Consider the following 24,697-nt stretch of genomic DNA (forward strand, 5'->3'; position numbering starts at 1 on the left):
TTAACCTGTCCACTGTCTTTACGGTGCTGTCAAACTGTAAACGCGGGATTTTTTACGTCCGGAATAATGTTTTTACGTAGGGAATACCTGTTGGAAAAGTTGGGAAAACTTCGTATTACATTTGCGAACGTTGTAAGTGAAAGTTGTCGTAAGACTTTCGCCAAATAATTTTCTTTAGGCGGAAGGAGAAAAAGCTCTTCTATCTAACACCATGCGAGAAGCTCAGTGTGCGAATAGCTCGCTCATGAAATAGCTGTCTCTACCGTTTAAGGAATAAATGTCTGCACGTGATTATATCTGCAGGTATCGGGAACGCAAAGACACGTTTTAGTTGGAAGTTTCTTAGGATTTTGGAAACTCTCGCACGTCTAAAGTACTTTTCTCGTCTCTGGTTATGCCGCACCGAGGCGCGTGCATTCAAGAATTCCCATCCCAAATATTGCCGGAGAATATGCGACGCGGACTTGGAAGATACGTCGCCTGCGAGTTAATAAAACGATACGCAAAACTTGCCACAACTATCAGGATACTCTCAGCGCTTTGAGTATGCTCGTTCTTGTTCGAGAACATCGTAGAACCGTTTTTAGAACCGAACTTAGTTCTTTTTTATAAAATGCTCGATCAGTTAGTCGATCGTCTAGAAATTTCTCAACTTACGATAGGTTTTTGCGATACTCGTTAGAAGGAGAAATCTCTTTCATATCGCTCCATACCGGGCTGGCTTAGGTAACTCCGATTGTATTAATAGACTTTGCTCGATTGCCAACGATTATTAGCGAATTCGTCGACTTTTTCCACGGATTCGTAACCTCCTTTAACCAGTTGGCTGTTGCGAGCTCCTTGAAAAGCGTGTATCTAAGACGCGTCGCAAAGAGTAAGCGACGACGAGTATACTCGTCGATCACGAAGTTTGCGTGGCTGTTGTCGTAGACAATTAAGCTGCAAAGAGAGGATTCTCTTATTTTTTAATTTTATTAGCGACAGGGCTCGTCGTAACGCGAAATATCGTTTTTTCGCGACGAGTATACTCGTCGAACACGAAGTATGCGTGGCTGTTATCATAGAGAATTAAGCTGCAAAGAGAGGACTGTCTTATTTTTGAATTTTATTAGCGACAGGGCTCGTCGTAACGCGAAATGTCGTTTCTTCGCGACGAGTATACTCGTCGAACACGAAGTATGCGTGACTGTTGTCATAGAGAATTAAGCTGTAAAGAGAGGACTGTCTTATTTTTGAATTTTATTAGCGACAGGGCTCGTCGTAACGCGAAATGTCGTTTCTTCGCGACGAGTATACTCGTCGAACACGAAGTATGCGTGGCTGTTGTCGTAGACAATTAAGCTGCAAAGAGAGGACTGTCTTATTTTTGAATTTTATTAGCGACAGGGCTCGTCGTAACGCGAAATGTCGTTTCTTCGCGACGAGTATATTCGTCGAACACAAAGTATGCGTAGCTGTTGTCATAGAGAATTAAGCTGCAAAGAGAGGACTGTCTTATTTTTGAATTTTATTAGCGACAGGGCTCGTCGTAACGCGAAATGTCGTTTCTTCGCGACGAGTATACTCGTCGAACACGAAGTATGCGTGGCTGTTGTCGTAGACAATTAAGCTGCAAAGAGAGGACTGTCTTATTTTTGAATTTTATTAGCGACAGGGCTCGTCGTAACGCGAAATGTCGTTTCTTCGCGACGAGTATATTCGTCGAACACAAAGTATGCGTAGCTGTTGTCATAGAGAATTAAGCTGCAAAGAGAGGACTGTCTTATTTTTGAATTTTATTAGCGACAGGGCTCGTCGTAACGCGAAATGTCGTTTCTTCGCGACGAGTATACTCGTCGAAAACAGCTAATCGGCCCGTCCTTCGTACCGAACGTCTTGTTTGCTGCCAAATAAGAAATTTTTTATCGCGGCGGTACGAAAGATATGACATTGTAAGAAGGACGTGTATATTATGCCTCTGTTTGTTTTCTTTTACTAAGAGATATGGTGTCACGGAGCAAAAACAAAGATACGTACGTATTTATTTACTTGAACTCGGTGGCTTAGAAATTAGAGTCGGTCACGCGAACAGAGAAGAAGAGAGACGAAGTTCAAAATTACTTGCACGCTTGATCGTTATAATCGACAAAACCACGCATTGCTACGTATCAATGGACTTCGTGGAATGGAAAATATCAAAATCGTTCTTTCTCCGAAAGTTCTAAATTCTATTCAAGAATACCAATGGTCTTCAAGTACATTTTACAACCACTTTAATTACGAGATATAACGACAGGCCCCTAATCGTTCTTAACGATGCATAACATTTGGCAGAAACCAGATACGTTTGCAGTATCATTGAAAAAGAAAAGAAAAAAGAAAAAGAACATTTAACAATTTACATCAACCTGACACTTACTCAAAGTTATTCGACTGCCGACGTCTTCGAGAAATTAAACCTTCCAAAAGTCCACAACGAAATGCGTTGTAACTCTCAAAAGTATACGCAATATTCGAAACAGGGTACTCGCTGTGACATTCTGTAGACGAAAGAAATTTCTATGTAAATTCCAATTCTTTGATATCGCTGGTGAAACATTCGCGATCTTCGTATTACGCGTTACGAAATAAACCTAAAAAACGAAGAGAAAAGAAAAAGAAAGTAAAAGGTAGGAATTCTCTACCAAACCCCGTACGTGCGTGGAAACGATCCAAGCGATTCCAAGCTGCTAGATACATAAACCATCCCCTGTTCGCCTCGGTGTGTGCGCGCTCGATCGTGGAGAAAGAAGAGGCGCACGGTGGTAATTCTGCACGCGTACATCGAGACAGGGGTGGGCAAAGAAAGGTAACTCGCCCTTTCTTCGTGTGCTTGCGTGCATGTATATGTTCTCAGACCACTCTGCAGCCCTTCCTTCGATAGCTCCGACAGTCTGAAAAAGAGGCGCGGAAGGGTTGCCGCTGGATATTCGAAGTTGCCAGATGCCGGAGTAGAGCTGCGAGGATCGAACCCTCGACCGATTAGCGACTCTCCTTTCCACCTTCCCCCTTCTTTTATCCCTTTTAGAGTAGCGCACGTTGTACACCATCGTTCGTAAAGCTCGACACTTTAGCCTAATTTCTATCGATAGCGGATATCTGTAAAATATATAGATCAGTGAATATATAGAAACTTTATTAATTAGAAATATCGTAGAGGATATTTATCCTCTTTATCAGCTTTATGGGAAACAACAGACTGCGAAAGTTCGCTGTACTTGCAGCCAATCGATCAACATGTGAATTCTATTCAAGAATACCAATGGTCTTCAAGTACATTTTCTAACCACTTTAATTGCGAGACGCGATATAACGACAGGCCCATAATCGTTTTTAACGATGCATAACATTTGTCGGAAACCAGATATACGTTTGCAGTATCATTGAAAAAAAAGAAGAGAAGAAAAGAAAAAGAACAACTTTTCGCGATATACGTCAGACTGGTTTACATCGTTACGATTGGCGTTTTTACGATCGTTATCATTCGCAGATGATTAACTTTGTTATCTCAGGATGCCAAGTTAATTATCGTAGATAATCTTCGCTTGTAACTTTGTAATTAAATTTACGCGTTAAATGATTAATCCTTTGCCCAAGGATAAGCTATTCAATGTCCGAATAGCTCCCAGCTAAATAACGTATATATACGTCATGCATATATATTATTGTCGCTATGATATGTACGGACATGGCGAACCTTCTTTGAGAATTGGCTGCGCGTTCAAGTTTAAAACACCGACGTCGAGCAAGTAGCCAGGATTTATTCGTTCGATCGATCTGGACGTGTCTTTAACGGACTGCTACACCATGTGGGAACGAGTTCTCCGGCCAAGTTGCTTTTTGTGTACGGTATACATGCGAATGTAGAAGGTACGCAGCAGAGTAACGTGGTCGAGGATGTGCTTGAATCTTTTGAGCTACCACGAAGCTTTCTTTGTTACCTGCGAGGGTTAAAGTGTATTGGCTGAGATTGCTTTTGGTATAGGGGATGGGCTGAACTGGGCAAGTTCGAACCCTCTGTAACGTCGAATAATTTCATTTGTATCGCCGCATTATTTATATTTATATTTGTATTCCATGGATATCATTGCGATTTTGTCAGCGAACATGGCAAATATTTCTTTTCCAAATAAAACTTTGGATACACGTGTGGACTCTTCAAGCGGTCTGCGTCTATGTGTATACATATGGTGATACGTATTTTGATTAATTTTAAAACGAAATATCGGATTACGTAGACAGAATGGTTAAAAATTGCAGATCGCAACGATCTATACTTTAAACGTAACTAAATTCGCTAATTGAATTAGGATCGGGAAAAAGACGAAATGCCAAGCAGAGCAAAGTATTTCTTTCTTCTCTCGAAGATAGTCTGCGATTTGTTTAGAACGAAGCATTTTTCATTCTGATTTTAGTTAGTCGGTTGGATCATTTATCATCAACGGAAGTATTAAAATGGTCGTATTATTGTTACGTGCTTCGTTCATAATTTCCAAGTATCTTTGTTAAGTATTTCTTTTTTAACGCTTCGTATGATATTCGCTGTTCGCTTACGGACCGGAGTGCATATGCCTGTAACTTTCCAATCATATAATCAAGTCATCCTAGAGAGTTAATTAATGTTTCTAATATTAGACTCGTAAGATTGTTCGATGCTACGCGTTACGTAACGCAGAAAGTAACGAATGACAGAAGAATTTGTATGGGAGCCAGTAAATTACAAGATGTGTTCAGCTACCAGACACGATAAATCAAACGACGATGAACAATTGCAAGAGCAGCACTACTTGCCATTTAACGATCTTTCGTTTATTTTAATATTTCCACGCAACGAGTAATATGCAAGAAATATTATTATTTGAGGAATAGAAAGGCCATTGTATTTAACGTTAATGGCAGTAGCCACTGTTGTTTTGAGAAATCTTGCGAGAAAGAGAAAATATATTCAGAAATATCTACGTTAATTCTGCCACGTCCTTTCTATATCTTTTTAACGTTAAAGTATACGTTCAATTTTGGCCAAAAAAATATGAAAAACGTCTTGCCGCCGTGTACGATTTCTCGTTTCAATCTTCCGTTAAAAATCCCTCCAAAACGTTACGTGCCTTTTCTATTCGTCAAAAATGAGAGGAAAATCGAAACATAAAAATTGGAGGATCGTAGCAGGATCGTGAAAATGATTTATCAAGTGACGCTGTGTTTCTCCGCGTAACCGCCAAAAACGTGTTTTTTTTTCACAGAACTCTAGTCAATTAACGTCGATTAATATCGATACGTGAATAAACCATAGGATCGTTGAAACTGCCCCATTCATTCGGCATCACCTGTGTATTTCTCACGTATCGGCTAATGAAAAGCTCGAATAACAGGAACTCGGCTAATTAAAAAACTCGAGGCCCGGTTAATCAAGGTCCCAATGCGCTTCCGTTTGAATAGGTACTCGCTCGTTTTGCAACCAAATGGTAATTACACGTTTCGCGTACAAATTATGCAGGCAAAAATGATAAACGACTCTCGGTGAACGGGCTATTCACAGTCATTGTCATTGGGGAAAAAAAAGGACGAGGATGGGATGTGAAAACTGGAAAAGTGGTTCGTTTGGTACCGTAGTTGTTTAAACCGTGGCATCCTTTTTGTCGAAACAGCGAAATAGAATCGATGGAAAATACAGAGGAGGATTATCGAGTGACCGTGTCCCTTTGTGCAATGATTACGGATTTTTATGGTAACGTAAATATGGAAATGGAAATGGAAATGGAAATGGATCGACTATTAAACATTTGCCCCGTACAGAACGCTAACTAAAAGCTGTTCTGCTCGTTGAAACAAGATCAAGATCGAGATATAGATATTCGAGCGCGTAAACTAACTCGGCCTGGCGACTAGACGAGACGAACGTTTACACGTTTTTGGAAAATTTGCAGCTACAAAAATATAGGAAATGTCGGGAATATTTTCTTCGATATTCAATGAGCCGGACAACGTTCCGTCTACGTGCAATCTTTCTCGGTTACGTTCGTAAAATTCCGAAGAGTCTTAGGGGAACGAGTGGGAGTTTGGAAAATACGCGGGCTAAGTGGTTTTCCGCGAGCCGTGAATCAGGAAAATAAATAAATATATGCAATCTACGTTCATAAAAATATGAATTCGCACGAATACACGGCGTTCCGCTAATAGTCGAACGAATGAAAAATAACGCTTGTTGTAATTGATCGCATAACCGCGTTCTATTTTAAGAGATGGCCAAGACCAATGCTAAGTTTAAATCAAGAACACCTCCGGTGACCTTGTCAGCGGTTCTACTCTCGATGTTAGTAAGATTATACCGTTCGACAGTCGGATTATACTTGTAATTACGTAACCGAGTCATGGATGACGGGCAGAGGCAGCAATTAAAATAATTATCACGGCACTCGACCCGTGAAACCTGTACAATGTACGCTATATAGTTGTATAGCATACGTAAGCATCGAAAGGATCCTCGAGACGTAGGATCTTGGAACACGATTGTGCCGTACAGTACCGTGCCGATCTTTAAGTGACATGAAAACGCTTTTTGCATGTACCTTGAGCAGCGCTTTTGTCCAATTGCTTCCAATAACCGGGACTACTCGAGCTGGAAGAAGTGGCGCGTTTGGCGTATGAGATAGCAAGAGAGAAGAAGAGCGAAAAGAGCCACATTCTTTTCGACTACACCCTCTTGAGCTCTTTTTAACGAAGCCTTTCGAGGAAAGACAAATATCGCGTCGCGTCGGCTTAATGGCACTCCGTGTAACGTTTACCAATCCCGCTAATATCGCGGTGATTGCGTTGCTCTTACGAGTCTCAACCCTTTAACGCGCTCGAGTTTGAATCTGAGAAAGGCGAGCGATCATCGAGTCTTCGAAAATGAATCTCCCGTATTTTTAAAGTCGTTGATTTATCGAATATATCGTGCGCCGTGAATTTTCGCGCAAACTCCTGTTTTTCGTGGATGCGATTGAAAGAACCGGACAGACTACTATTGGACTTAGTAGGCAGACATTTGATTTGTCTGTTAAATATTTAGAGCGTTATGCTTTGGGTACTTTGTTACGCGCTTTCGCATATCACGTGCCTTCACCTCCGTGCTTTTTATATTTGGAAATTTCTGCCACTTCGGTGTCTTACGTTTTTCTCTATCCGTGTACTCGGTCTCCGAATCTACCATTCACCGCGTGATGCTTTCAAGTGTTCGCACGTTGTTAACGCTAGAGCTACCGATAGTTAACACGAAGCTGTTTCTACGAAAACCGATGAAAATGACTGGTCTTTAGAAAATACGTAATGATAGGATATTGTTATATTTATCGATTTATTACTTTCTTACAGAAGAAATTCCATGTTATGTAGTAGATTTTTGGTATTAGAATCCATCTGGGACCCCTAAACGAGGGTTGACACATGTATGAAATTGTAGAGCCAGTCATTTTGACTGCTGTGGTATTTCTAGCGTTAGCATCTAGCGATCCGGAATTTTCCTGATAGCTGATATCATCATATGGAATGATACGCGGTAAAAATTTGAAAAAACACGTGGGAAGTTGTACAAAACGGGGAAACTGGTTAATTGGGCTTCGATAAACAGATTGCAGGATCCTTTTACGCTTCAAGTACCAGTCATTTTAACTGGCATTGGTATAAGTAGCCTTGATACAAAATTATTTTCAGTTTGAATACATAAAAAAGAAAATAAAATTCATTATATTATTCTTTTAGTTATCGTTGCGAAAGTCATTACATCATCGCGGAAAGAAATACAACACGAAGTAGGAATTTTAAAATAAAATTGTAAAACCAGTCAATTTGACTGGTGTGGCAGTTAAAGACACGTGCGTCTGCCGCTGATATTCACAGTCGCTGGACGTGGCAACGAATCAGAATCCGAAAAAAATAATCCACCAAGCAATTTCGAAGCTTTCCACCTAAGTTTCGTTCGCTGTAAAATATATCGTCACGGTATACCGCGTGCATAATCGTACCTATGTGATTCCATAAAAGTAACGGAATACGTACACTATCGATACACGCGTTTCGACTCCACTTTTCTCTCCCCTTGCAAATTTCAAGATATCAAGGGAAAAAAAAGAAAGTCCAGCATCGGCCTGAGAAGGCTGGTGGTGAAAAATGCCCCGTTCGAAAGGGGGAGCAGAAATAAAGAAAAGTGATATGGTGGGCGAGGGAGAGCGCGAGTTTCGACGGAAATCGTTCACAAAAGAATTATTCAACCTGAGTTTACATTCTATATGCGCGCGAGTACAATGCTCCTGGAACATGTGCGTTTATCGAACGACCGTTCCACACCGAGTTATTTTTGTGTGCGCGGTCGCTTCGGCCGGCTTTCAGAGTTCGATCGGAATTGTTATCGGCTCTTTTCAGCGGTGCGGCGCCGCGACGCGGCGATGCGAGCGTATTCCGTAGGCGCCTGCCTTTTACAAGGATTTTTCGTTTTACGTGGACGAACACCGTGTTCCATCTTCGGTCACAGTTTGCCCACGATGAATCACACAATTGTGGTATTCGTTTAATATTCATTTAACCTTTAATATTCGATCGAATATTCATTTAAATAGAATTTGTCGTTCCCTTATGTTACCTTGTAAATTAGAATATAAATTGCGTTTAGAAAGATGATACATGTCTTTTAATTGATTCATTGGTCTTTTTTATGTTTCAGGTAAGTAATTTACAACACGAAGTAGTGGTGTATAATGCTTTAAGCTGAATCAACTTGCCGGATGAGTAAGTGTTACTTTTACTTTTATATTCTATCTTTGTATCGTTATATCGTTAGTGAACAATGTATTTGTAACAGTCGTTGATCCCCCTTTTGTCAACCACGATGAATAATTTCTTCCAAAATTTATGAAACATCAGCTAACAGTCGATTTAATAGAAACCCCGTATGATTTGATTGCTTTGAAGATTCCTCCCTAATTTAGATACGTATGTACATTTATTGGCAATGCAATTCAAATATCGATGCAATAAACTCGATCTAAATTACTCTCTAACCTAATTAGATTCAAATATTGATTCAAATATTGATTCAATGGACTAAACTTAGACTCCTCGCCAATCCAGAGTTATATATTGATTGACAGTTTAGTCCAAATATTGACTCGGTAAATTAAACCTAAATTCCTCTCTAATCCGAATATATACAATTAATTTCAAGTGTCCAGCCAATAAATTGAACTTAAATTTCTCGTTAATGCAAATGCATAAATTCATCGACGATTCATCCTAAACATCGACCCAATAAATTGAATTTAAACCTAATTTTTAATTTAAACACTAACCTAATTCAATTCAAATATTGATACAACGAATACGAATATTTAAACTCCTCGCTAATCCAAAGTTGTACATTCGTTGACGATTCATTGCAAATAAATTGAATTTAAGTTTCTCGCTAATCTAGACGTATACACTCGTCGACAATTCATCCCAATTGTTGATCCAACAAATTGAATTTACATTTCTCGCTAATCTAAATTCATCAACAATTCATTCCCAAATGTTGATTCGATAGATTGAAATTAGGTTTCTCGCTAATCTAGACGTATATGTTCGTCGACAATTCATCTCAATTGTTGATCCAACAAATTGAATTTACATTCCTCGCTAATCTAAATTCATCAACAATTCATTCCCAAATGTTGATTCGATAGATTGAAATTAGGTTTCTCGCTAATCTAGACGTATATGTTCGTCGACAATTCATCTCAATTGTTGATCCAACAAATTGAATTTACATTCCTCGCTAATCTAAATTCATCAACAATTCATTCCCAAATATTGATTCGATAAATTGAAATTAGGTTTCTCGCTAATCTAGACGTATATGTTCGTCGACAATTCATCTCAATTGTTGATCCAAAAAATTGAATTTACATTCCTCGCTAATCTAAATTCATCAACAATTCATTCCCAAATGTTGATTCGATAAATTGAAATTAGGTTTCTCGCTAATCTAGACGTATACATTCGTCGACAATTCATACCAATTGTTGATCCAACAAATTGAACTTACATTCCTCGCTAATCTAAATTCATCAACAGTTCATTCCCAAATGTTGATTCGATAAATTGAAATTAGATTTCTCGCTAATCTAGACGTATATGTTCGTCGACAATTTATCCCAATTGTTGATCCAACAAATTGAACTTACATTCCTCGCTAATCTAAATTCATCAACAATTCATACCCAAATGTTGATTCGATAAATTGAAATTAGGTTTCTCGCTAATCTAGATGAATACATTCGTTGACAATTCATTCCGAGTATGATTTCTCGCTAATCTAGATGTATACATTCATTCCAAATATTGATCCATTAAATTGAATTTAACTTTCCTCGCTAATCTAAGTGCATAGACATTCGTTGACAATTCATTCCAAGTATTGATACAATAAATTGAATTTAGATTGCTCGCTAATTTAAACGTACACATTCATTGGCGTTTCAATTATGAGGACAATAGATTGAATTAAAATTTCACACTCAACTAACTATGATATCGTTGTATCAGCAATGACTTCGAAACATGTTAAAAAAATCGAACGATTAAATATGCAGCTCGTTTATGGAACGAAAAAAGGAGCAGGAAAATTTCAATAACGTCGGTCGCTTGAATCTGGGCCACCCTGTATACGGATCAATAAGAAGAGCGCACAGTTTCCGCCGCGCGAACAAAGTTGCCCAACTCTCTCACGACTGGCCGTGTCACGATCTCGCAATTAACAACACGGGACGCGCATCTCGTTCTTACGTACATTGACTGTAAAAACCATTAGCACATGTTGTGTTTCATGCTATGGGGACAGACTAGTTTCGACTAACCGTCGGATAACTACAACTGACGGAATACTATCTATAATTTTTATAATTTTCCATACAACAATAGGAATGTACACGCACACCAATGAATTCGATGATTGGGAAATCAGTTCGTATATTTCGATCATTTCATCTTAGCCCATTTAGCCATTATTATTTATCAATGTACTCATATATGTATATGAGAAACAAAAAAGGACAGTTTGCAATTTCCATAAAAATTGTCATCGAACAAAGATATGATTAAAATCGATATTCTATCATCGCAGGCATGAGAAAAGAAAAACTAAACCACCTACAACGTTCCTACCAATAATTCATTCACGATATTTGTATGACGAAGAAATAAAAATATCGGTTGGTCCGTTTGCGAAAGTAGCAACAACAGCAACACACGGTGTACACGACAGAGGTTCGCGAACTCGTGCTACTATGCAATGCATCGCAAGCAAACCTCTGGCTACGTCTCTGTCATTATACACGAGCTTCTCTCCCTTGCTCCTCGATGCAGTCGATATACGTTACCCGTTTCGCAAGGAGGAAACGCTTTGACAGTTACACAATCAAGATTCAGCGTGGCGTCGAGGAAGGTGGCGGCGGCAGCAAGCGGGACCAGGGGAACGGATTTCCCTCCAAAGTCAATTCGCTATTCCATTCAGAGCAGCCGGTTACCTCTTCCTCTCTCTTTCTCTACCCCTCTTTCTCTCTCTCTCTCTCTCTTACTCCCGTCCATCGTGTCTCTCTTCTCCCTTGTTGCAACAAGGCTTTTCCTCTTTCTTTACCGTTCTTTTTCTTTTCTTTACCGTTCGCGCCGGTACACGTAGCAATGCAGTAGCGTTAACCGGTGTTGATATATACCGTTTCTCTAAATGGCTACGATTATCCCTGTCAATGTGCGAAGTGGATTTTGGCAACTGAATTTCTGCCTTGCCCGTAAATACATAATCGAAGTAACGGGGATCGTTAGCGAAATTTTGTGCTTCGCGAGATACGAATTATTGGTATTAAAGGACAATAGAGATAGATAAGACAGATAAGATATCTCGATCGCGTAATGAAAATCGCCTAACAACGACCAAGTTTGGTAATAAATAGACAGCTGATTTTTACGCGTTCTTGTGTTTTTCCTTTCAAATTATTATTCTTACGCGAATTTATACGTTTCCTTGGTGATTGTAGTCAGATGTTGAAGATGCGACAGAGGAGACACAGGTAGCTCGGACGCAAAGAAATTATTACAACTTACAGGAATCTGTTACTTTTATCTATCGAATATTATTACAACGAGCACTGTATCTTCGGTACTTTAAATTTCCCACGAGTACACGTCTAATCACCGACGTTTCTCCGTCTGTACTCTCGATAATCGATCGTACAAGGTTCTAACCTGTGGCTAGTCAATGATCTATTTCTCAACTTTCCTTAATATAAGTAAAGCTATAGACGAGTGAAAGAAATAACAACGAATGTACGATTTTCAACGAAATTTTGAAACCGGTCGCACCTGATAACGTTAACGTTAAGGAAGCGTCGCTGTATTCGTACGCTCTTCCTCGTCCACTATCCGCGTACGGCAACTCGAATGCAACGGTACACGGCGACCACGAGATGCATAGATGATGATAGCGCGGCGTATAAGTTTGCCCGATCGAGCTCACGTTCCTTGCGAATCCTGGCCAAATACGTATAATACGATAGCTGGAAAGACGATTAGGCGGTGAAACGCAGATCCGATTAGTCGTCTCTGATAGACTACGGTACTGCATGTAATTTTGAACGTAAGCACCTGTGTCGGTGGAAAATGTCGCGTATAATCAAATCCAACGAATGTAACGTACTAGCTGTTTAATACGTCGCCGATTTAATGAATGAGAATTCGCGCGCGAGACTCTGTTCGCCGAAGCGTGCTTTCAGTGGAACGTTATTCAGGCCTGTGTGATACGCGAGCGATAATTATATCGTCTTGAGTCTTGGCCGACGTGGTTTCTGTCGTGTTCCGTTTGCCTCGGTTCGCTCTGGTTTGCTTTGGCTGGTGCGGCGCGTGTTGCAACAGCAGCCTGGCATAGGTAGATATAACAGTTTCATGGAATTGAAATAGAACGTTTGTACGCGTGGCGAGATTTCAACTGCGCTAGGGCGATGATGTCTTCGAGCAGATCTTCCCTTTCGTTTTTCGTCGTTGTATCACGCGTGTGATGTGAAACGAGGCGGAACGCGATCGAAATATCGCGGTTGCCGCTAGTCGCTGCGATGTATCGCAAATTCCTTCGAACGTCTTCGTATTTATCGCACGAAGCAATTTTTCTGTCAAATTTAAATGGCAGCGCGAAGAGAAACACGTTGCAGACGATACGTTGGCTTTCGCATTCTTCATTTTCCAGACATTTCCGAAGAGAGAAACAAGTTTTCGTTTTGCCGCTTCTAGCGGGTTTCTTCGAGCAACTTGGAACGACACAGTTTACTCGGTGCCAATCAACTTAAGAGAGCAACTGGGAGAACCGAATCTGCTGGCAGAGCAATGCACCGAATATCACCGGACCGATGTTCAGCTGCGCTTAAAGCGGTCACTGTTAGATGCGATGCTCGTGTTCACGTAGAACGGTATAGCATCGTTCGTTAAATAAATGATAACACGAATAAGGAAGCGTGATAAATAAGCGACGAAAGGAGAACCTTCTTGTTTCTTTTTTCGCGATTTTCTCCATATCTGTTTGGCTGCTAGGTCACGTAAATTCTTTCGACACGTGTAAGTAGTCGCGGAGTTGTCTTCTCGTACTTCCAATCATCGAAGCCTTTTCTCCACTGACACGAATGCTTTCGCGTGATTGTCACTGCTGTTTGCATTTTTATAAAATCATCATTTTTACGAAGACCGTTTCGTTACTTCGGAATACCTAGATTTTTCTGTCAGGTTGCCAGAGTTCGAGGAACCTAAACGCTTCGGACAATTTTCGATATCGGGTTTTGCCTTTTCAATATCTGTGTTCGGGCCTTTCCCAACGTATTATTATATTTCCCACGTATTTCTGCCAATTCCTGCCACGCTTTCGTCTTGTTTAACTATATCGCATTTCATTTCGATGATTGGAACACCGTCACTTATTTTATACTAAATTTCTCCAATCAGAATTCGCTCCATCGAATAATAAAAATAAAGGGAAGAACACGTTGTACACGAACCCCGATAAAATGTATACCGGGTCGTCCCAAAAGTTTCTTTCGTTTCGTAGGCAAACAATAGATGCGCCACGCTTTTTTACTTCGTATTATTTTATCGAATTATGTATGACCGTAATAATAGAAATAGAACAACGCAATATCGTAAATAATTCGATAAAATAATATAAAACAAAAAGTGTTACGCGTCTGTCATTTTCCTTATAAGACAAAAGAAGCTTTTGCCACAACCCAATATATATTCGAACCGGAAAAAGGCATTTTTCTTCGCTGTGTTATAATCACAAGCCAACGGGCAAAGAGCAGCACACGCGTGCTATTATTCTCACCGAAAACTTTCATCGTTTTCCACTGTGCGCAACTATCTGCGTACATCTGGTCTCCAACAAAGCGGAACCACACGTAGAGTATATTACGTGGTATATTACAGCTCTTTTTTTTTTTTAATCGATCGAGGACGCGATGTAATCGCTCACGGTAGTCGTAAAATTCTCGACAGACCGCAAAGGTATAGGGCTTCGTTGTCACGTATGCACGACAGGAGCGCATATGGCAGCGCGAGACAATGCGAGTCGTGGAAGCTTATTGCGTCGCGATATCAGATGGCATCGCGCGGCAACTTATCCTTCGCGTAACGTTCTCTCCTTCTGTGCGGTTTACACGCGCGAAATTACAATCCGACGCAGAATCGCGGCTCTTACTCGACGCCTCGACTCCGCTAGGAAAGAACTTTTCAATGGAAAAATTGCATCGTGGCCCACGCTTCGCCACGTAATGGGAAAAAAGAACGGTCTGCGAAGGGAAACGCCGCTTAATTTTCATTCACCTCTGCGCGATTCACCCTTCCTTTTTTTCTATTTCCTTCTTCTTCTTCTTCTTTTCCTTTTTTTTCCCTTTTTTGCTTAAACAGCAGCCGTTCGACGATCTTTTGATATTAATTCCGCGGAATCGTCCCGTCGAGTTAAATTCTTTCTTCTCGTTCTTGTTCTTCTTTTCTTTCCTCACAGGGAAGCAGAGTAAAACGATATACAGTATGCTGGAAATATTAACTTTTAATTATGCACTTTGAAATGGTGGTTTTCGGTTGACACGTTGATTACCGCGTTACCGATAATAGAATACAAGCAAAATTATCCGTAATTCGTGCGAGAAAGCGAATGAAGACGATCGATGGTAGTAATTTAAACGCGCCGATAGTTTAAAGATATTTTTAGAAATCGAGGTCAAAAGGCTGGCATATTTCACGGAAGAATTTTTGAAAATTAACGTAGCATTTTTCTTTGTTATTGTGTTTATCGGTATCCAGTTCATTAAAACACCTTAGTGCATTTTGTAGGCGAATAAATGGAGGTGTAAAATTCCCCTCGTAACTCGTTATTATAACGTACAACTTTTATTTAAAAAAAGGAAAAAAAAGGAATAGGAAGAGAGAAAAAAAAGGAATATCCGCTTAATTACAAAAAAAGCGAGCTTATTATACATATTATGCACACAGATATGCAAGTATTCGAGCATTTGTTATGTCAGCAGCGTTTCCTGAAATGCGATACTCTCAAAATTATCGAATAACATATTTTCTGCTGTTTCCTCTGGCTACACCGGTGGAACAATATTATCTCGTAATTATCATAATATATACGCGGAATTACGATACGTTTGCGTTTGTTAATCCGCAAAATAACGTCACTCTGCGCACATCCGACTGTTTCTAATTATAATTGGAGATCCCTTTTATCTTCGCCATAAAAAAAACGAACAATCGCATTTGCTACAATGTTTCGCGTCTTTATATACGCGCACGCAATTCACCACTCTCTGGCATCGATCTGATGCACGATCTCCTTCGAGAATTACGACAGCGTTATCGCAATTACAACGAGACTGAAAAATATTTTCTATAACGCGCGTAATTAGGATGCGGACGTTCATGCAAATTTAGGAAATTTAGAATTCAGAAAAAGATAGATCCTCCGATTTATCACAGTGTTTTCTATTCTCGCAGAATGATCAATCAAATGTAATCATCAATTTCAGTACTTGGGAAATCTAGATATTAACATTGAAAGATATATTCAAAAATTCATTTATTTTCAAGTATCTACCTTTCATGTTCTATTTTACACATTCCTTTAATATCTTTTTTAACCCTTAGAGTGCTATGGGCGCGTATATGCATCTGGCTCGTCCTCTGGTTCGTACGCCAGAAGCAAACCTTCGGGTAACAGTCTTTTAAACGAACGTTTCAACGTGTACCTATCTCTGCAGGTCTCTACACAGAGTGTACAATTATTTGCAAACTCAATAACGGGTTTGACACATTTTTCCAAAGACGCGACATTGCCAGTTCTCGCGTTCAAGCCACAGATCCCATTTTCCTCGTTTCGAGATTCTGTTTCGTAGCTTCGAAATTTCCCGCAAAGCTTCGCTGTTCAACGAGCGCGATATATTCGCGCAAGGTTTCCGCGAGTGTTCGGTGCGCGTGCAAGAAAGAAAAAGCTGCGTTTCTGGATAATTCAGACGAAGATTTCGTTGAAATTCCTGCACCCTCGGCGCGTCGCCGTTCAAGGGGTTGATATATCCAGCGAAGCGGAAGACACCGCGCGTTTTTTCCGTATCTGTGGCCACGATCGAGCGAACATCCTCCCTCGTTTACCATCGAGCCTATGCTTGCAGCAGAGCTTGCTCGGCCTCTTCGCATCCCTTAACGCTTCATTCCTTAAAGCGGATAGCGCATTCCAAGTATTGACCCGTTTACCCTTCGGTCCCTCCAGGTATCGGAGCAATGGAGCAGCTCCGAATTTCTCCGATTAATCGGTCGATTCTCGTCGATTAGCCGCTAGCCAATTGCTTTCCTGTCTTTTAAAAATCGCAAGAGAGAAACGCGATGTTGGAGAAATTTTATGGAACAAAAAGCGAGGGAAGATCGCGCCATACATTTCTCATAATTTTCGATTATAATCGAGCTGAGATTTGCACGACGTTCGAGGTGAAATTTTGTGTATTTCAGATTGGCGTTAGAATTTTGAATCCTTTTATTTCTTCTTCTCTCTTTTAATCGTTAAAACGTTTCTCCAGCTCGAAGAATATGAAAGAATCGTTGCGATGGTACGCGCGATCACTCGTTTCGCGTATGTACTCCGAAGTCCTTCTCTCTTTGTTTGAACAAACAGTCAAGTTTGCGGAGTTAGTAGCAACTTTGTATTCCAACGTCGGGGAAAATTCTACTAGCGGAGTTAACAGTGACGCGTAATTCTGGATATTATATTAATTTAACGCGTTAAACCTCGGCCAAGATTCTAACGATGTTTCAGCGACTTTGAATAATTTGAAGAAACCACGAAGTCGAGTCTAATCTTCCTTGGAATTCGTACAAACACACCGCTTAGCTAATTTTCTAAACGATACATTTTTTTATAGATTTTTTTATAGATATTTTATAGATATAATACTCGGTTAGATTACTAAATTGTTAATCGCTACATTAAGTATGCGTGTACGATATGGTTAAATTAATAATCTCGCCACAATCACAGTGTCGCACGCAGAACCGATTGAAGTTACAAATCGATTTACCAATGAAACCAACTAAATTTCCCGAGATTATTCGAGCAAACCTGAGATCTGAAGCGAACGAAGAACGGTTTGATTTTCAAATCGCTTAAAATTACGCGTAATCTGTCGGAGCTCGGTTTACACTTACCAAGTTTCACGAGTTAGCCTCGTAGAGGAGAAATCATCTTCTCGAAGGCTTTTAACTCGTCACAGTGCTGCGACATGCAAAATAGACAAAAATTGAAATATTTCTCGCTCGATTTTGATCTTATTACTCTGATATCATCAAACTGTGAGCGACTGCTTTGGATAATAACGACGATTGTCCCAAAAATCGATAGACAATTAATAAAGGTCGGTTATGTGTGTCTTTAGTCGTCACAGTGCTGCGACATTCAAAATAGACAAAAATTGAAATATTTCTCGCTTGATTTTGATCTTATTACTCTGATATCATCAAACTGTGAGCGACTGCTTTGGATAATAACGACGATTGCCCTAAAAGTCGATAGACGCTTAATAAAGGTCGGTTATGTGTGTCTTTAGTCGTCACAGTGCTGCGACATGCAAAATTGACAAAAGTCGAAATAATCCTCGCTCGATTTTGATCTTATTACTCTGATATCATCAAACTGTGAGCGACTGCTTTGGATAATAACGACGATTGTCCCAAAAATCGATAGACGATTAATAAAGGTCGGTTATGTGTGTCTTTAGTCGTCACAGTGCTGCGACATGCAAAATTGACAAAAGTCGAAATAATCCTCGCTCGATTTTGATCTTATTACTCTGATATCATCAAACTGTGAGCGACTGCTTTGGATAATAACGACGATTGCCCTAAAAGTCGATAGACGATTAATAAAGGTCGGTTATGTGTGTCTTTAGTCGTCACAGTGCTGCGACATGCAAAATTGACAAAAGTCGAAATAATCCTCGCTCGATTTTGATCTTATTACTCTGATATCATCAAACTGTGAGCGACTGCTTTGGATAATAACGACGATTGTCCCAAAAATCGATAGACGATTAATAAAGGTCGGTTATGTGTGTCTTTAGTCGTCACAGTGCTGCGACATGCAAAATTGACAAAAGTCGAAATAATCCTCGCTCGATTTTGATCTTATTACTCTGATATCATCAAACTGTGAGCGACTGCTTTGGATAATAACGACGATTGCCCTAAAAGTCGATAGACGATTAATAAAGGTCGGTTATGTGTGTCTTTAGTCGTCACAGTGCTGCGACATGCAAAATTGACAAAAGTCGAAATAATCCTCGCTCGATTTTGATCTTATTACTCTGATATCATCAAACTGTGAGCGACTGCTTTGGATAATAACGACGATTGTCCCAAAAATCGATAGACGATTAATAAAGGTCGGTTATGTGTGTCTTTAGTCGTCACAGTGCTGCGACATGCAAAATTGACAAAAGTCGAAATAATCCTCGCTCGATTTTGATCTTATTACTCTGATATCATCAAACTGTGAGCGACTGCTTTGGATAATAACGACGATTGTCCCAAAAATCGATAGACGATTAATAAAGGTCGGTTATGTGTGTCTTTAGTCGTCACAGTGCTGCGACATGCAAAATTGACAAAAGTCGAAGTGATCCTCGCTCAATTTTGATCTTATTACTCTGATATTATCAAACTGTGGACGACTACTGTGCATAAAAACGACGATTGTCCCAAAAATCGATAGACGGTTAATAAAGGTCGTTCATGTATGAAAATCTAATCGCTTGAACATTAGGTCGCTCGTTGGTTATACATTCTTGTCTGTTAGTTCTTGTTAAACAGCGTTTGTCATACTGTAGATACGAAGAAGAACTGGAGCAAAGATACGTTTCAATTTGCAATTTAATAATTTTTCTTCTTATTTTTAAAGAGAGATTTAAGGAAACCATCCCAATTATCCAATACCATTGATGTTCCTGTATCAATGAGGCATTGTGTTACATCGTTGTATAATTTATTTTCACTGCAAACTGCTACACCGTGTGTTCTCAATTCTTCCGATCGAAGAAATCAAATTCATTCGTTATCGCGTATTTCTCGCCATGTTTATTCCCAGAAAATTTGAAAAGCCACGCAATTTCTCTTTTTCGTGTCAGCTCTATAACCGAGGAAACAAACCGAGGAGAACAAGTTGTTTCTGCGTGACCACTTACGAAAAAACGGGAAGATCGTAACTTTGCGCTATTTACACGAACGTTAGACAGAAGAACAAATATTCAAAATATTTCAAAGGAAACAGGGAAAAACAAAAAAGATACTAACAAAGATCTGACAAACACATTTTTATTCGGATCTGTCTTCCTGTCTCAATTCATCTCCTAGAAAAATGCACTCCATTTACATCTTTCATTCTTGTCCCGAATCCTTGTTCGAATGCCTCGCTGTGCGACGCGAGAACGTCGCCTCCGAATATGCAAACGTTGCCTGGGAATTTTGATTTTTCTTCCAAACAGCCGTTCAAATGCCGCACCGTACGCCGATGAGATTTTGCAAGGCAAATCCGAAGGCCTGGGTCGACGTCTCCGGACCACGTCCACGAGGTTTGCGTTCACACGATCCACGAAAATCGATGATTCCCCCTTTGGACCAGCCTCAAGCTCCATCACCAGCGAATTTTCACCCTAACTCTGTCCCTGCGCTTACGTACCAGTCGCTTCCCCTACGGCTAAGTTGGGCTAGGTTAGGCTGTGTTCGCGTTCCACCGCCACTTTACCTCCTAACACGCAGGAATGCGTGTCCGAATGTCGCGGTTAATGAGAAGATCGACGACGTTCGCGTAATTTCCTGGATATATTATCGCGCAGGCAAGTTTCAGGCGATAAGGGTTGATGCTCCCTTTCTTTCCGCTCGGAACGTGACAATTACAGCGAGTTTGAGCGTAGGTTTTCCAGACAAAAGTCGGATTAACGATAACAAAAGGCGATTTTCACTCTTCTAGCGATTCTTTATTTTTTAATTAATTGTTATTAACGCGCATTTTTAACGTACAAAATGCAATCCGAGTTAGACCATTGAGATACAGTTTGCATTAGTTGGACGACGTATCAGGATCGTTTAGGGGAGTTGCAAAGAATCAGAGGTGTTTGTATCAGTTTCTTTTGATTTGACGGAGCGTGATGATCTGAGGGAAGCTGAGATTAGATTTGAAATCGGAATGACTGTTGGGACAAGAATTTTTCTCTCTTTCCTTGTATTTTTATACAGAACGTGTAACGCAATGCGATTTCCACTACAGTAACTTGACGACGTATTCTGTTCGGGAAAGTTTCAGATAACCGGAGGTATTTGTACCAAATGGTTTCTTTCGTTCGGTTTGGAACGTGATAAAATTCCAACGAGCTTGAGTTTAGGTTTCTCAAGCTGGATGGAACGTTGGAACGACGTGATATAGAAACACGAATTCTACTTTCTTCGAGTTTCTTCGTTTTTCTTACTATTTGGATTAACTATCAATAGGCCGTGAATGCAGTGATCTTTAGAAAATCGACGATATTCGAAGAATTCGAGTATCACAGCTGTTCGTTCGATGATCAACGAGAAGAGAAGCTCTGTCGCAAGAAGAGAATTTACGCCTGGTTTATGAAGAAACGTACGAAGTTGTCGGTATTTTTCGAGGATCGTATTCGAAATGTAGTTCCATGTACCGAAGATACTAAAATTATAACTGTGACGACGATAACGGACGTAGTTACGCAGTTTATAGCGGAGTTTTAGTAGAGTGCAGAAAGTTGGCAAACATCGTTCGGAAACTTAGCACCTGAAACGCTCATTTAACTATAATACGATCGTACTGGAAAGAAGAAGGCGACGAAAACCGCGAATCTTTGAAACTAATTCCGCCGTAATGGCCAGAAGGGAACCTAATTGTCGTCAATTTCTTCGTTCCACATTTCTTCGAATTGCAAGAATACAGACGGTTTCATCACTGGCTGGGCATAATGCACGGCCTTCTCCTTCTCTTCCCTTCCACGTTCCTGCTCCCTTTTTCCGTTTTCTCCGTTACTCTAGTTCTCAGTGTTTCTCAATCGCTCTCGTATCACGATCCTTCTTTAGAATAGTCAGACATATCGCGTTTGAACTATCAAAGTGATCGTAAAAAACGATCGACCTATGTATCATTAGCTGTCGATAGGTGATGAATGTTTAAGCATTTTTGGGAAATTTAAAATTCCAAAAATAAGAATATGTACAAATATGCAGTGTTCAAAGCAGAGCCCTTAACCATTTAATAAACGAAAGAAATTTCTACTTGGATGCAATTTATTTAATTGTCGTGTGGTTATTGATATTATTAACATACCAACTGTTAATATTGTTTAATTATTAACTATTAGGTTGGCCGAGAAGTTTCTTTCGTTTTATAAGGAAATGCACTATATTTTCCGTTTTATATTATTTTATCGAATTACGTATGATCCATTTTGTTCTATCGAAATAAATATCACAACGTTCGATGGATTAGCTTTCGTGTTTCTATAAAGATGCGTCGTTGTAAAACACGTGTCTGTAAAGGAAAGACACTTTTCGAACGACCTAATATAATTAATATATTCGCTAACCCAAAAACAAATTTCTCTGGATGCGACACGATGCAAAGAAACTTTGTTTCACACGATCCATAAGAAATAGTTTATCCATTAGCGAATTATCGACGTTTATGTAAACTCCTATCTTTCCGAACACGATGAAAGAAACAGGGCGTATAAAAATCCTCACCCTAACATAATTAACATTAGCTGTTAATATTCACTAACACAAAAACAAATCTTTCTTGATGCAACATAACGCAAAGAAACCTTCGTTTCACACGATCCATAAGAAATTGTTTATCCATCGGCGAATTACCGTTGTTTACGTAAATTTCTATTTTTATGAGCTAACTAAGAAAATAAGACACGTAAAAGGATCCGAAGTCTTAATTTAAAGAGAAAAAAAAAGTATGATGAAGTATTTCATAAAAATAATCGCGAGCTAAAGATAGCGAAGATGATCCACGAGGAAACGGTTCGCAACCCTCTTGGAGGTCGCTACCTCGTGTACAGCTTGGGAATCTCCGCTCTAACTTCTCCCCTGCCCCTGTCTGTCATCGGTTTATCCTTCTTCTCCTTTCCTTCTTCCTCCTTTTTCAATTTCTCTTGTCCTCTTTCTCCCGCATCTCCGTTGCTCCTCGCGAGTTCTCCACTTTTCTCCAGTTTCTTATCCAGTTCAGACCGCGATCTCGTGAAACCTCGCGTGTCGTATTCGATCGTGCCAAAAGTCTCTTTCGCTTTCTAAGCAAATAACGCGATGCATTTGTTGTTTTGTATTATTTTAGTGAATTACGTACCGTCCATTTTGCTCTGTTGGGACAAAATGATATGCAACGGTAAAATAATATTTTGTGTTGGCAACTAAGTGATTGCGGATTTTGTCGATACCACTTGATGACAAAATCCGCAATCACTTAGTTGCCAATCCAATAGAAGGAAGAACCTCGCGCATCTATTATTTTCTTATTAAAAGGAAGAATCCTTTGGGACGATCTGACGTATCGATAAACGACAGGCGGCAAACGGCGACGAGACATTTGCTGTTTTGTTTTGTTTCAGTGAATTACGTACCGTCCACTTTGCTCCGTTGGAACAAAATGATATGCAACGGTAAAATAATATATTGGATTGGCAACTAAGTGACTGTGGATTTTGTTAATATCACCCAATGACACATAATCACTTAGCTGCCAACCCAACAGAAGGAAAAACCTGGCGGATCTATTATTTTCTTCTTAAAAGGGAGAATCCTTTGGGACAATCTGACGTGTCGATAAACGACAGGCGGCAAACGGCAACAGTTTTCCGAAACTGCTCGTTAACGTCTCTCTTTAATAGCCATAAATCCTCATAACGTGGCTCGATCGGCCGAAAACGAAAGAAAGGGGAAAGATCGCGCGTCTATTAGCCCATCTACATATTACAGCGTATGCATTTTCGCGGACGCGTGACGAGAAACCGGTTGAACGGTGATTAATTTGCGCGTGGAACGCCACCCTCGCCTGGCAGCGGTCCAATTTATCACGCGCTTTGGATTCGCGCTGGCGATAAAGGGGTGGCGGCAGGGCGGTCGACAAAAAGGGATGAAAAAGCCAGCGCCGCCGTTGCTGCCTCTCCGATACACGCGAAGCAAGGAAAACAACGGAACTGGCCGCAAATATAACTATATGAAGAAAACAAAGGATGGAAAGGTAGAGGCGGAAAGCTCGTTGGATAAACTGTGGATGTTTATGCAGGCGCGTTGTCCCGAAATATGTAAAATATGCAAAATACAGGGTGTCTGGTATAACGTGATATTAGTGGCTAGGGAACGATAAATCGAAGGTGTAACAAATGCCAGCTTTTCGGCGTGGGCGTTAGTTTCTCAGAGAATTGATTTTGCAAGCTCGCGCGCTCAGTGCGTTGGTGGACGAGGTTGGATTAAATTTCTCCATCTTGCTGTATATGCTTTTCATTTTCTTTTTTATTTTTTGCATCCGCGTGCTTGTATTTACGAAGACGAGTAACTGGCCAGAATTAAAGTTAAAAGTAATCGTAGGTTCGTAAACGACTTCGTTTCACGCGTTTTACGCACCTAACGAGCAAACAAGCAATGCAAATGTTTCAGCCACGCTCGAGGTTTATTAGGAAAAGAAAAAGAAAGGAAAGGGATAGAAGAATGTTGTAAATTGTTCGAGCGAAGTATTTGTCGTTGGTTTCTGCAGTTTGAAGTGTACCAGGCAAACAATGAATTGCTTTCACAGGAAAATGCCGTGACTTTGGACAAGATCCAATCGTCAGGCCAATGACAAAGGAGAGAACGCTGTGTGAAATTGCTGCGTGACAACGTTAGGCCACGCGCTGTTTCTACGACAAAAGACAGCCACAATGAGACTTGTTTGCAACGCCTTCCAGCAGCCAGATTATTCACTGGACGTTGCTACTTCGGATTACACCGAACCTGTTCCGATCGATGCAACACGCTTTATCCCATTCCATTTCCAATTGTCGAATGAAACACAAAAATGACTCGATGACTGGATCTTGTCTAAAGA

At 40.2% G+C, this 24,697-nt stretch overlaps 1 protein-coding gene and 2 long non-coding RNA genes across 6 annotated transcripts in view; all 3 read left to right on the forward strand.

Moving 5' to 3' along the window:
• Positions 1–24,697, forward strand: part of LOC126926791 (histone demethylase UTY) — a 150,008-nt gene that overhangs the window by 58,145 nt on the left and 67,166 nt on the right. The gene's annotated exons all lie outside the window — the stretch shown is intronic.
• On the forward strand, positions 8,785–15,861 carry LOC126926870 (uncharacterized). Its single transcript, XR_007714977.1, has 2 exons — positions 8,785–9,443; positions 10,000–15,861. It is a non-coding gene; the product is annotated as an uncharacterized LOC126926870 (long non-coding RNA).
• Positions 16,239–22,987, forward strand: LOC126926862 (uncharacterized). Its single transcript, XR_007714964.1, has 2 exons — positions 16,239–17,963; positions 18,819–22,987. It is a non-coding gene; the product is annotated as an uncharacterized LOC126926862 (long non-coding RNA).

The sequence above is a fragment of the Bombus affinis genome, chromosome 2, assembly GCF_024516045.1.
Source record: "Bombus affinis isolate iyBomAffi1 chromosome 2, iyBomAffi1.2, whole genome shotgun sequence".
Classification (NCBI taxonomy): Eukaryota; Metazoa; Arthropoda; class Insecta; order Hymenoptera; family Apidae; genus Bombus; species Bombus affinis.